The sequence below is a fragment of the Balaenoptera borealis genome (genome assembly GCF_965194805.1).
Source record: "Balaenoptera borealis genome assembly, chromosome: 14".
NCBI classification, from domain to species: Eukaryota; Metazoa; Chordata; class Mammalia; order Artiodactyla; family Balaenopteridae; genus Balaenoptera; species Balaenoptera borealis.
In genome coordinates this window covers 53,611,946-53,626,898 of record NC_138875.1, presented here as the reverse complement: position 1 = coordinate 53,626,898, position 14,953 = coordinate 53,611,946, and the positions used below count along the sequence as shown (strand labels likewise).

Below are 14,953 nucleotides of genomic sequence, written 5' to 3'. Positions count from 1 at the left end.
TTAAGTACAGGAACATGGTAATAATCTGACATATGTAACATGTGGAAAAAACCTACAGAAAGGTTTCTGGGGGAAGTTTCTTCTCTCTTGAAAGAGATACACGTCAGACATAGTCTCTCCTTTCATGAGAAACTGTTATATCTGTATGTGACACCTTAAACAACAGTAGCCACCTTGGGGCCTCAAGGGAGGTTGGCAGGAGAAAAAGCCAAACACAATGAGGACAACAGAAACAAAAGATGGAAGGAACCTGGGTCTCTGATGATGTTTGTTGAATCACTGAATTAATCTACTCTGGAACCTATTCTTCCCATGCTTTCTCGAGATAATACTTTTCCCTTATGGCTTAACTCAGTTTACATTGGATCTTCTATCTCTTGTGACTAAAAGCATCCTGAAATACACAGTAAGAGTTCATTAAATGCCAATGAATCGATGTAGGAGCTATAGGACTTATTGCACTGAGAGGATCATCCATTCAAATAGTGAGACCAGGGGCAAGACGGGGCTGACAAAGTGTCACTCTTTGGTAAATGTTGTTTGTATAACTGCACAGCACTACAGGAGAAGAATGATTTTTGATTCATATTAATAATTAAGTGAATTCCAGATGGGTCAAAAGAATTCAACCATGAAAAAATAAAGCATTTTAAAGAAAAAAAATAAACATAGTATATTTACATATTACTGTTGGAAGGACAAGTCACATAACCTTCCCGAGCCTCAGTTTTCTCTTTTGTAAAATGGGGATAACTAACTACAACTCACAAAGGATTTGTGAGAGTTAAATGAGTGAAGTGTATGAAGTGTTTGACCATTAAACAGTCCCACTTCCCACTCTTTCCTTTATTTCTCTAGCTGACATTTGAAAGTTCTACAAGTTTGTCTCACTACTGATAGAAATGACACAAACAGAAAACAGATATTTTAATCATGTGGTGATAAAACCTTAAGAGTAAATCTCAGGTCACAATGTTAAACTGTTCCCAATGTAGTAATCCCATATATAACTAAAATTTTTTTGTTTTTTACATAAGGTATCTGACTTTTGCTTGACCAAGAATTCAATCATGCATTTGTTAATGGAAAACTAGCTGCCTCCGCTAATTGTGTATGGTCACTGGGTGCCTGGACCTATCACCATACACTTTAATTTTACAGACGTAGGAGACGGTATATGGCTTTTCAGTATCACTCATAAGCAAAAATTATATGCCTTTTATCAGAGAAATAAAATGGGGAAGAAGGTATTCTTCTAGCATAATCTAAGGCGTATACCAACAGAGGCTAAGGGGAGTCAAAACACTGGGGTTGGGGAGAGGGATGCAGGCTTCCACTTTTAATGAAGTAGAGAAGCTACACAAGGTAAGAAATGTCCATATCCAACCACAAAGTGGGCCAAGGAATCCTGACTTCTATTCAACACTCTGAAGTTCTCTAAAATAATGGAGAATAAGACTTCCCACTTCCTAAAGTCCATATTCTAGTATGAGAATTCAGGACCTTAATAGAAATTAACATTCTTCCAAGTGCAAAAACAATTCACAAGGAATGGGAGCCAAAGCATGTAGTCCCACTGCTCCTTCACTCAATTTTAAGATTTATGCAGGAAGGAAAGCTACCCTCTACTTTCACATGTCCATCATATAGCTTAATCATCAGTATTAAGAACTACAGAGGAGAAAACATGTAGGAGAGGAGTCAATCAATGTCAAAGAGTTACAATAATTAAATTCTTTGCTACTTATATTTGAAAAATGATAGTGGGCCAGTTATAGCAGTGTATTTTGAAAGAAGCTAGTCACACTAGAGAAGTATTTTCACATAAACACACAAAGGCAGGCATAATTAACGACAAGTATAACATTTTACAAGAATCTCTAAAGAATGGACATTTCACATTTCTTAAGAAGTGCTGGTATTAGGAGGGGGAAAAGCACCAGTTGTGTTATCTCACAACAGAATTTAAGCAAAGGAGAAAAAGAAGAAAATTATTCAACTGAACACTGCTGCAAACTTTAGTCTCTGGATAGTTTTAAATTACAAAAGTAAGATTCCTGTGTAAAATATCATTTAGGATTAGATCCATTAGTAATAATACATTTGTTATAAGGTATGAGAATATAATGGCACTAGGAAAGGAAAATATATTATGTATAAAAAGCATCAATTTGTTTTTTGAATTTGTAAAATTTCAAAATCAAAATTGTTACTTTTCTAAATAAGAAATATTTTTTGAGAAACTGCAAAAAAAAAAAAATCCATTAAAACTATGGCAGTAAAACCAGGGCTTCTGGGACTTCCCTGGTGGTCCAGCGGTTAAGAATCCGCCTTCCAATGCAGGGGACACATGTTCGATCCCTGGTCAGGGAACTAAGATCCCACATGCCGCGGGACAACTAAGCCCGTGCAACATAACTAGAGAAGCCCACGCGCTACAACGAAAAGACCCCTCCCCACCGCATGCCGCAACTAAGACCCGATGCAGCCAAATAAATAAATAAACATTGGGGGGGGGGGGGGGAACCAGGGCTTCTGAAAACCAAACTGCTTCTAAAATAGGCTGACTTTTTTTTTTTTTTTTTGACTGCTGTCAAATGCTTGATGACAGAGGATGTACCATTTGAAGAAAATATTTTGGGTCCATGTTAATCTCTTTGTTAGGTAAAGAGATAAGAAGTTTCTCAAAATTAAATCACTGATATGAAAATGGAAACAGAATTTCCTCAGGGAATTTTAACAACTTCTGATATGAAATACGATTAAAATCTGTTTAACCAATGTGACATTACTGCATACATGCCAATATTCCCTAGGACAATTATAGTACAAAAAATTAAGTATTCCAAATACTTAGTAAAACATACAGTGGCTCTTCCCAATCAATCTCAAACTATACCTTTCCAGCCTCATTTTCTGTACATACATATATCTAGGCTTGAGCCACAGTGTGCTACCAGTCATCTCCCAAACGGCCCACGCTCACTCTATCCCACTGTCTTTGCACCTGCTCTTTTCTCCAGCTGGGATGTGAATATTTCTTACGTTTCGACTGCCTCAAATGTTTGTGCTGCCTTCCCCAACACTCTGAGAAAACGTTAAAAAATAAAACACCTATGTGCTTCCTATTTAGGAATTACCGTACTTGTTATATCGTAATTATTTATTTATAAGTCAGTCTCCTCCTCTGTAGGAAAACAGAAATAGTAATAGTAATAATAATGAAGATAATAATAGTAATAGTAAAATACTTCCTGTCTCTGCAAGTTCACTGGTTAGTAGGTAGAAAAAGTAAATAATACAGGATCCTCAGTGTTACAAAGTAGTCCCTTCTGCCCACTTTTTGATTGGATTGCTTGTTTTCTTGATATTAAGCTGTATGAGCTGTTTGTATATTTTGGAAATTAATCTATTTTCTTCCAATCCGTAGGTTGTCTTTCCGTTTTTTTTTTATGTTTTCCTTTGCTGTGCAAAAGCTTTTAAGTTTAATTAGGTTCCATTTGTTTGAGCTGATCTTTAAAGAAGAGAATTGAGAAAGAGTAAGATGGAGGTGGGGCAAGGCAATCTAGAGAGAAGAAAGGCAAGAAAAGTTTAGAGAATGAGAGTAGGATGCTCTGGTCCCATAGGGTGAGAAGGAGGAGGTACAGGAAACAATGCTCTGAAGATGGGTTACAGAATGTGTATTAAAGGTATAACATACCATGCTAAGAATTTCAGTATTTATCTTATGATGATATCCACTTGGAACCACATGAATTTTGGGGAGACGAAGAGTGACATGACTGTTTTTTATTTTATCAAAGTCTGACAATGATAAAGACAGTGGATTAGAACAGGAAGAGACAGGTGGAAAAGGAAGCAATTAGGAGGATACTGTGGTAATACAAGCATAGGAAGCTATCAATACAAGTCTGAACTAAACTGGGGCAATAGGAATGGAGCATTAGAAGAAAAAGAACCTGATGAATGACTGAAAGAGGGACAGGAAGGATTAAGAATGATTATATAATTATAAGAATGACTATCTATCTTCTAGTTTAGGTAAGAAGATAGTGACTTCATTAACCAAGGCAGAGAATACAATTTGGAGAGAAAAGATAAAAATGTTAGATATACTGAATTTGAGGTCCCTGTAGGATAGCTGCCATTTTATGGATAACTAGATGGCAGTTAAAAATATGAGTTTGAGTTCAGCAGAGAGACTGGACTGTGATATAGACTTGGAAGTCATGAGAATACACTGAAATCCATGATAACAGATGCAATTACCCAACAAGTGTAAACCAAGGGGAAAATGGAAACAGAGTGAATAATAGCATCCTGGGAAGCATTAACATCTGAGAGATAAGCAGAGCAAACATGACCAATGAGCAATAAGAGAGGTGGGGAAGGGAGATATAACAGCATCATGAAAGCTGAACTAACTCTAGAAGGAACTTAAGAGCAAAGCAAAATGCCACCGTGAGGTCCACTAGAATGAAAAATGCAAAAGGAGGCAAATAATTTGTGATTAAAATGTCACTGATGATAGTTGCACAACAATATAATGTCAGTTAACTGTACACTCAGAAGTAATTAAAATAAGTTTCACGTTATATATATTTTGCCACAACTTTTTAAAAAAGTCAATACTGGACATCAGCAAAATGGCGGACTAGGAAATTCCAAACTCTCATTCCCCTAAAGAAATGTGAAAAAACCCCCAGAAGCTCTCTGAACCAACTTTGTAAGAGCTCAGGAAAACAAAGGTTAAGAGCAACCAAGCAAATATCCAATCAAGTAAAAGCCATATTCAAATGGTAGGAAAGTTTTGTGACATGTTTACTCACTGTTACCCCACTCTCTCCCGGAGTGGGGGTGGTCTTGGTCTTGAGTAGGTAACAGATTGGTTCCCACTTCCCCCACCTTGAACCTGAGGGAGCAGAGTAAGACTGTATTTGTAAACTATTATGTATGTCTGTTTTAACCCATCTGGGGGATGCCTGAAGGACCAAGGCAAGGACCTTTCTGTTTTGTGTAACTAAGAACACAGGTAGACAAAGCGGTGGGGGCACAGTTCATAAAAGCTACGAGACAACTATAAACCCCACAGACTCCTGAGGCAAGAGATTATGGTAGAGGCATACAATAGACCATCTAGGCCCAGAGAAGCTGGAGTGAGACTCTTTGGGAAATTCTTTTTTTAAAGGTCAGTATCAACCTTAAATAGAATGCTTCTCAGAGTGGAAGGGGCATAAACCAGCTTATAATGGGTAGAAAAGTTAATGGAAAAGGAACAAATGAAATAATGGCCAAAAGAAATGAGAAAGATTAGAAGCTTGCATGATTTAAAACCTAAATTTGATGAAATACTTTTAGGTAGAAGAGACGTATTTTTATAGAATAAAAATGATTAAGTGAGGTTCCAAAAAAAATGTAAGGGAGGACAGAATTAAGATACAAAGTTGAGACATCAACCTTATAAAAAAGAAAAATACTTCTATATAAACAGTATCCTGTCAAAAAGGCACGGAGTCATATTCCAATCTAGAACACTTAATAGTCACCGTGATCTTAAGCAAATTATCTAACTCTTCACAGCCTCATGTTCTCATCTGTAAAATAAGGATAACAACAATAACTACCACATAGGTCTGCTGCATTGTAAGAAACTGATATATCCTAAGAAGTCACAGAAATATATTCATGGATAATTTCAAAGAGGATCTGCCTCCTTATCACTTTAACAGTTTATAGGTATGGGTGAACACAAGCTAGACTTTGTGTTGGCATGAATAACTGAAAGAGTTCAGGTGGTTCGATTTTGTTTTGGGGGAGAGAGTTTATTTTTCAAATTTTTCCTTCAAGTGTCTGATTCGTTTCTTTGGGGAAAAATAAAACACGTCATATGTTTAGTTAGCAGTAGTATAAAAACATTTTTCAAAAAAAACAGCTCATCAAATTTGTAAATGAAAGTGAGAAAAACAAGCTGATTTCCAGCCAACTATACTTGACTAATAAAAAATGAAATGCACTTTCCCCTCCCAGTCTGAAGCCTTTGATTGAGTCGTAGAAATGGCTTGGGGAATCTTCATTTTTCAGAGTCCTTGTTACCATTAGGTTGGCACTCATCAAAGAGCCAAATCTATTGGTTATTTTAATAAACACCAGTGTGTGATCTTGACTATTTAATAAAGAGGAAAGGGATGCAAAGCAATGTTTCCTTTCACAGGCAGCAAAATGAGTCACTTGCCATGTGTGCTTCACGTCACCCTAATCAGTACATATAGTTACAATGTGGTATAGTTTTTTAGAATGATTGTATTTTTCTGTTGAATTAAAAAATAAAATAATATTGTTTAAAAGAAAAATAAACAGCTCACTGTAATCTTTTTAACGTTCCTATACAAATTTTCATAAAACTAGACCTTGATCATGGTGGGAAAAAAAGAATGAACAGAGACTCAGAGACCTGGGTAATCATAACAAAAGATTTAATATCACTGGAGGCCCAGAAGGAGGAAAGAAAGATAATGGGACTAAAAAGGACTGAAATAAATGAAGGCTAAAAATTCCCTACATTTGGCAAAAGACATAAACCTCTAGATTGAAGAACCTAACAGGACATATCTAAAGAAATCCAAACCAACAACAACAAAAACCTGTCAAAGTAGAATTCTATATCCAAAAAAAAAGCAAACAAGATAATCTCAGATGACAAAAAACTAAGTGATTTGTGACCAGCAGACCTATCCTAAAACAATGTAGCTGACATACAATAGTAAAGGAAATTCTTCAAATAGAAAATGATAAAAGAATCTTGGGATAACAGGAAGAATGAATGAAAAAGTAAAAATACAGGAAAATACAACACACTTTCATTCTCTTGAAAGTTGAAGCAAAAAATTTTAATATGACCTGTTTCTCATTGTTTCTCATATAAAGACATTAAAGATGAATATATTATATACTAGGAGGGTAAAGGAACATAAAGAAGATAAGATTTCTACCCTTCACTAGAACTAGTAAAATGTCAACACCAATCAAATGTGGTAAGATATGTACGTCTAATTGAATACCTAGAGTAACCAAATAAAAAAGCTATACAAAGAAATACACAGAAAAGCATTATAGGTAAAGAAGCCTGTTTCCCCCATTTGGTTGGAAGAATATGATGAACCTTCACTGTTAAATTCTAATTCTGGAACATAAGATTACATCATAAGTTGCCCAGGATAAAATCAGTGGCATCTACCTGTGTACCAGCCCACCGTGATGCAGGTGTTTTGGTCTAAAGGGACTTTTTCAAAAGCTCTGTGAGTCAAAGAAAGATTGTAGAGACGCATGCCTACCAAAGCTCTCAGACTTATGATTGGAAAGGAATTCTTTCCTTTGAAGCCTCTCCAGCTTGTGTGATAGTAACCTCATTACGTGAAGACCCCTGAGCCAAGAATGAGTCAAGCCTGAAGAGGCTTCCATCTTCTACCACAGTGATGGCTGGCCCCCGTTCACATTCCAACACTCACTTACACACACACACACACACACACACACACACAGAGGCAATGACAATAGTCATTAGCTGCTCTATGTAGGGATACTGGACTAGAATGGAAAGAGGTCTTAGTTGTAAAATAAGGGCTTGGACTTCCAGTATAAGATGAATAAGTCCTGGGGATGTAATGTACAGCACAGTGACTACAGTTAACAGTACTGTGTTGAATATTTGAAAGCTGCTAAGAGAGTATATCTTAAAAGTTCTCTTCATATATAATTTACTATATGAACAAGCTAAAGAAGAAAAATCACATGATATTAACAGATGCATAAAAAGTATTTGACAAAATCCAACTCCTATTCATGAGAAAAATTCTCAGAAAACTAGGAATAGAGGTGAACTTCCTCAACTTATAAAGAACATCTACAAAAAAACCTGAAACTAACATCATGCTTAATGGCAAAAATCTATGATATCCCTCATATCAAAAATCAAGAACAAGACAAGGATGTCCTTTCTCACACTCTTAATTTAACATAGCATGGGAACTCACAGCCAGCTCAATAAAGTAAGGGAAATAAAAGGCATACATATCAGAAAAGAAGAAATAAAATTGTCCATATTTACAGATGGTATGATTGTCTATGAGGAAAATCACAAGGAAGCTACAGCACAAAAATAAACAAAAAACACCTAGAACTAATAAGTGAGTTCCACAAGGTCATAAGACATAAGATCAACATTCAAAAACAACTGTATTTCTGTATATTAGCAATGAACATGAAGAAACCAAAATTAAAAACGCAATGCCATTTACATTTACTCAGATAAAAAAGGAATATTTAGGAATAAATCTAACAAAGCAAGTATAGAATTTATGCTGAAAACTACAAAATACTGATGAAAGAAATTTTAAAGAGATCTAAATAAATGGAGAGACGTATAGCGTTCATGGATTGGAAGACTCAACATAGTAAAGACATCAATTCTGCCAATATTGACGTATAGGTTTAACGCAATTCCTATCAAATCCCAGCAAGAGTTTTTGTACATGTTGTAGATATAGGCAAGATTGTTCTAAAATTTATATGGAAAAGCTAAGGAACTAGAAAAGCTAAAACAATTTTGAGAAAGAATAATGTGCAGGAATAACCGTACCCAAGTTTAAGACTTACACAGCTACAATAATCAAGACAGTGTGCGCTACTCATGGAAGGACACACATACAGTACTCCCTTGGCATCTCTGGGGGATTGGTTCTAGGACCCCTGCAAATACCTAAATCCAAAGATGCTCAAGTCCGTTAAATAAAATGGCACAGTGGAATTCCCTGGTAGTCCAGTGGTTAGGACTTGGTGCTTTCACTGCTGGAGCCGCGTTCGATCCAGTCAGGAAACTAAGATCCTGCAAGCTGCACGGTGCAGCAAAAAAAAAAAAAAAGGCGTAGCCTTTGTATATATCATCCACACATCCTTCCATATACTTTAAATCATCTCTAGATTACTTATAATACCTAATACAATGCAAATGCTATGTAAATAGTTGTAATTACAATGTAAATGTTATGTAAATAACTGCTGACTACAGGCAAATACAAGTTTTGCTTTTTGAAACTTTCTGGATTTTTTTTTCCCTAATGTTTTCAGTCTGCGGCTGGTTGAATCTGTGGATGTGGAACTTGTGGATACAGCGGGCCAACTGTATAGATCAATGGAACAGAATAGAAAACCAAGAAACAGACCCACACAAGTATAGCCAAATGATTTTTGACAAGGTACAAAACCAAGTCAATGGAGGAAGGTAGTCTTATCAATAAATGGTTTTGGAGAATTGGATATCCATTTAAAAAATGAACCTCAATCTAAACTTCACACCTCACACAAAAATTAACTCAAATTGGATCACTCATTTAAATGTTAAAGTGTTTAGGAAAACAGGGTAAAATGTTTGAGAACTACAACTTAGTGAAAGCTTCTGAAACATGGCAGAAAAAGTATTTTAAAAATCTAAAAAATTTTTGATAAATTGGACTTTGTCAAAAATAACTTTTGCTCTGCAAAAGATCCAGGTAAAAGGATGAAAAGACAAGCCAAATACTGGGGAAAATCTTTTGCAAACCATATATATTAGAATAATTGAATAACTCTCAAAACTCAACAATAAAAAACAATCTGAGCAACTGACAAAGGACTAATCTCCAAAATCTACAAGCAGCTCATGCAGCTCGATATCAAAAAGACAAACAACCCAATCCAAAATTGGGCAGAAGACCTAAATAGACATTTCTACAAAGAAGATATACAGATTGCCAACAAACACATGAAAAGATGCTCAACATCACTAATCATTAGAGAAATGCAAATCAAAACTACAATGAGGTATCACCTTACACCAGTCAGAATGGCCATCATCAAAAAATCTACAAACAATAAATGCTGGAGAGGGTGTGGAGAAAAGGGAACCCTCTTGCACTGCTGGTGGGAATGTAAATTGATACAGCCACTATGGAGAACAGTATGGAGGTTCCTTAAAGAACTAAAAATAGAACTACCATGCGACCCAGCAATCCCACTACTGGGCATATATGCTGAGAAAACCATAATTCAAAAAGAGTCATGTACCACAATGTTCACTGCAGCTCTATTTACAACAGCCAGGACACGGAAGCAACGTAAGTGTCCATCAACAGATGAACGGATAAAGAAGATGGGGCACATATATACAATGGAATATTACTCAGCCATAAAAAGAAACGAAACTGAGTTATTTGTAGTGAGGTGGATGGACCTAGAGTCTGTCATACAGAGTGAAGTAAGTTAGAAGGAGAAAAACAAATACCATATGGTAACACATATACATGGAATCTGGAAAAAAAAAAAAAAGGTTCTGAAGAACCTAGGGGCAGGACAGGAATAAAGATGCAGACGTAGAGAATGGACTTGAGGACACAGGGAGAGGGAAGGGTAAGCTGGGACAAAGTGAGAGAGTGGCATGGACATATATACACTACCAAATGTAAAACAGATAGCTAGTGGGAAGCAGCCGCATAGCACAGGGAGATAAGCTCGGTGCTTTGTGACCACCTAGAGGGGTGGAATAGGGAGGGTGGGAGGGAAACGCAAGAGGGAGGAGATATGGGGATATATGTATATGTATAGCTGATTCACTTTGTTATAAAGCAGAAACTAACACACCATTGTAAAGCAATTATACTCCAATAAAGATGTTAAAAACAAAACAAAATCTGATTAGAAAATGGGCGAAAGATATAGACAGACATTTCACCAAAGAGGATGTACTGACTGGCAAACAGGTGCATGAAAAGATACTAAATATCATTAGCCATTAAATAAATGTAAATTAAAGTCATTATGAAATATCACTATATACTCATTACAACTAATATGAAAAATAGTTACAATACCAATGCTGATGAGAATGCAGAGAAACTGTATCTCTCATACATTGCAGGGTGGTATATAAAATGGTAGAGCCACTCTGGAAAACAGCTTTACAGCCAGTATCATATGACCTAACATTTGCACTCATGGGCATTTATCCCAGAGAAATGAAAACAGTGTACTTGCAAAAACCTGCACACAAATGCTCATAGCAGCTTTATCTCTAATAGCCAAAAAATGGAAACAACAAAAATTACCTTCAGTAGGTAAATGGCTAAACAGACTGTGGTATATCCACACTATGGAATGATACCCTGCTATAAAAAGGAATGAACTACTGATTCCTGCAACAATGGGGATGGATCTCAGGGGCTTTATGAGGAGTAAAAAAAACAATCTCAAACGGTCGTATACTGTGTGATTTTTTTCTAATAACATTCTTCAAATGATAAAATTATAGAGATGGAGAACAGATTAGTGGTTTCCAGGGGTTAGGGATATGAGGGGTGGGGGGATATGACTATATAGAAGTAGCACAGGGAAATCTTTGTGGTGATGGAATAGTTCTGTATCTTGCTTGTAGCAGTGGCTACAGGAATCTACACATGTGGAAAAATGGCACAGAACTATACACACACATCAAACCAATTGCAATTTGCTGGTTTTGATACTGTCCCTAGGTTATGCATAATGTAACCATCGAGGGAAACTGGGTGAAGGGTGCACTAGACCTCTCTGCACTATATTTGTAACTTCCTGTAAATCTGTAATTATTTCAAAACAAAAAGTTAAAGACAAATGACAGATGGCAATAGCAAAATGACACATAGGTTGGAATTATCTAACAAAGACTTTTAAAACAGCTATTATTAAAATGCTCCCCAAAATAAGGGCAAACACTTGGAATTAATGGTTAGACAGTGTAAGCAATAAAAAAAGAACTAAATGGAAAATTCAGAAGGGAAAAATACAATGACCAAAATGAAAAACACACCCTCGATAAGCTCAATAGCAGCATAGAGATGACAAGAGAATAGACTCAGTATGCAGGCATACCTTGGAGATGGTGTGGGTTTGATTCCAGACTACCATAATAAAGCAAATATTGCAATAAAGCCAGTCACACAAATTTTTTGGTTTCCCAGTGCATATAAAATTTATGTTTATGCTATACTGCAGTTTACTAACCGTGCAATAACATTATATCTAAAAAACAATGCACATACCTTAATTTTAAAATACCCTATTGCTAAAAAGTGCTAACCATCATTTGAGCCTTCAGTAGTCATGGTACTAACATCAAAGATTACTAATCACAGATCCCCATAATAAATATAGTAATGAAAAAGATTGAAATACTGCAAGAATTACCAAAATGCAACATAAAGACACAACGTGAGCAAATGTTGTTGGAAAAATGGCACCACCAGACTTGATGAACACAGTGTTGTCACAAACCTGTAAAAAATGCAGTATCTGTGAAGTGCAATAAAGCAAAGCACAATAAAATGAGGTATGCCTGTACCTGAAGATACATCAGTAAAAATGATCTAATCAACAAAGGAAAAAAAATGTTTTTAAATGAACAGAGCCCCAGGGACCTGTGGGAAAACAACAGAAAGGGGAACATTTGTGCTATTAAGAGTCCCAAAAGGACAGGAGAAAGAGTTTAGTGCAGTAAAAATATTTGAAGAAACAAAGGTTGAAAATTTCCCATATTTGCTTCCCATATTTGCTACTGATTCAAGCTCAGTGAACCCCAATAGGATAAACCCAAAGGAACCTACTTCCAGACACATCGTAATCAAACTGCTTAAAACTAAAAACAAAGAAAATACCTTGAGGACAACCAGAAAAAAATGATATTACTTACAGGGGAGAATGAATTGGATAACTGAAGATTTCTCGCCAGAAACTATGTGAAACCTCTGAAAGAAGTGGAACACCATTTTTAAAGTATCAAAAGGAAAGAACTATCAATCCAAAATTCTATAGCCACTGAAAATATCCTTTAGGAATGAAAATGAAATAAAAACTGCCTGAGAGGAAGGAAAACTATGAAAATTCATAGCCAGCTGACCTGCTGTAAAAGGACTACTTAAAAAAAAAAAAAAAACCTCAAAAAGGAAGTTCTTCAGACAGAAGGAAAATGAGAGTGGAAGGAAACCTGGAACATGAGGTAAGAAAGAAGAGCAACCAAAATGATAAACTTACCTATTCTTCTCCTATTGAGTTATTTAAAATACATTTGACGAATGAAGACAAAAATGATAACATTTTCTAACATTTTCAATGTGTATAGCTGAAATACATAAGACAACTACAACATAAAGGGGAGGGTGAAGGGGCATTTATGGTGGTAAGGTTTCTACATTTCTTAAAAAGTGGTAGCATACTGTGAAAAATCAGGCATGTATACTGAAATCCCTAGAACAGCAGCCATTAAAAAAAACTGCATAAAAAATATAATCAAAAACACAGGGACTTCCCTTGTGGCGCAGTGGTTAAGAATCTGCCTGCCAATGCAGGGGATACGGGTTTGAGCCCTGCTCCAGGAAGATCCCACATGCCACGGGGCAGTTGGGCTCATGCGCCACAACTACTGAGCCTGCGCTCTAGAGCCCTCAAGCCACAACTACTGAAGCCTGCGTGCCTAGAGCCCGTGCTCCATAACAAGAGAAGCCACCACAATGAGAAGCCTACGCACAGCAATGAAGAGTGGCCCCCGCATGCCACAATTAGAGAAAGCCCGTGCGCAGCAACGAAGACCCAACACAGCCAAAAATAAATAAATGAAAAATAAATTTATTAAAAAACCCCACACACAATAGATAAACTAAAATGGATACTAAAAAATGTATAAATAACCCAAAAGAAGGCAAGAAAGAGAAACAGGAACAAAAAACAAAGAAGTACAAAATAAGTAATAAAATGGGAGACAAACCCAAACACGTTAATACTACATTAAATGGGAATACTCTTAACACACTGACTAAAAGACAGCTCATCAGAATGGATTTTTAAAAACAAATCCATTAGGGAATCCCTGGCGGTCCAGTGGTTAGGACTCTGCACTTTCACTGCCAGGGCCGGGTTCAATCTCTGGTCAGGGAACTAAGATCCCACAAGTCACATGGCACAGACACATTAAAAAAAAAAAAAAAAAAGTCATTTGCAATATGGAATCTGAAACTGTATCAATGAACTTTTTGCACTCACTTTGTAATATTTAAATTAAATGGTGAACTTCCCTGGTGGCGCAGTGGTTAAGAGGCCTCCTGCCAATGCAGGGGACACAGGTTTGATCCCTGGTCCAGGAAGATCCCATATGCCATGGAGCAACTAAGCCCGTGCGCCACAACTACTGAGCCTGCGCTCTAGAGCCCAAGAGCCACACTACTCAGCCCACATGCCACAACTACTGAAGCCCGCGCGCCTAGAGCCCGTGCTCCACAACAAGCGAAGCCACCGCAATGAGAAGCCCGCGCACCACAATGAAGAGTGGCCCCGCTCGCCGCAACTAGAGAAAGCCCGCATGCAGCAATGAAGAGCTAACACAGCCAAAAATAAATAAAGTAAATAAATTTTTAAAAAAATTTAATGGTCTATCTTGTACTTCGAGTAGATCTTTTACTCATCAATGATTTTATAATTGGTCATTTAGAAAATATTGGCTCTTCCAAAAAATTATGAGCTCTTCCAAATGTTGATACATTTCATCACACAATATTCAAAAGTCTCATTTATTAATGTCACCACCAACTACATGAGAAAAGGCTTTAGGCACTGGAAAGCTGTCAAGCTCAGGGTGGCAAATACAAGTTTTCCAAAATTCTAATTTTCACATAAAAGCTCTAATTTTATCACTGGCCACAAATATTACCAGTTGTTTTTCAATCATCACATTTCAAAATTCAGACAGCACAGGTCCTTCCCAAGTGACACATACATACATAAGTGAAGCACACACAGACACATCCCTCATATTCAAAGGCCATATTACTGACAGTAGCAAAAAAATGTTTAGTTCTGTCATAGGACTACTAATCCTTTCACCAAGTAAGTAATTTTTCTT

General features: G+C 36.6%; 1 protein-coding gene across 3 annotated transcripts in view; it reads right to left on the bottom strand.

Moving 5' to 3' along the window:
* Positions 1-14,953, bottom strand: part of ROCK1 (Rho associated coiled-coil containing protein kinase 1) — a 139,195-nt gene that overhangs the window by 107,707 nt on the left and 16,535 nt on the right. The window contains exon 1 of one of the 3 annotated variants that reach the window (XM_082353490.1): positions 4,830-4,895. The exons of the other annotated variants lie outside the window; for them this stretch is intronic. The gene's annotated coding sequence lies outside the window, so the exon portion shown is untranslated. Of the gene's footprint in view, positions 1-4,829; positions 4,896-14,953 lie in introns of those variants that run through there. 3 annotated transcript variants of the gene reach the window in all.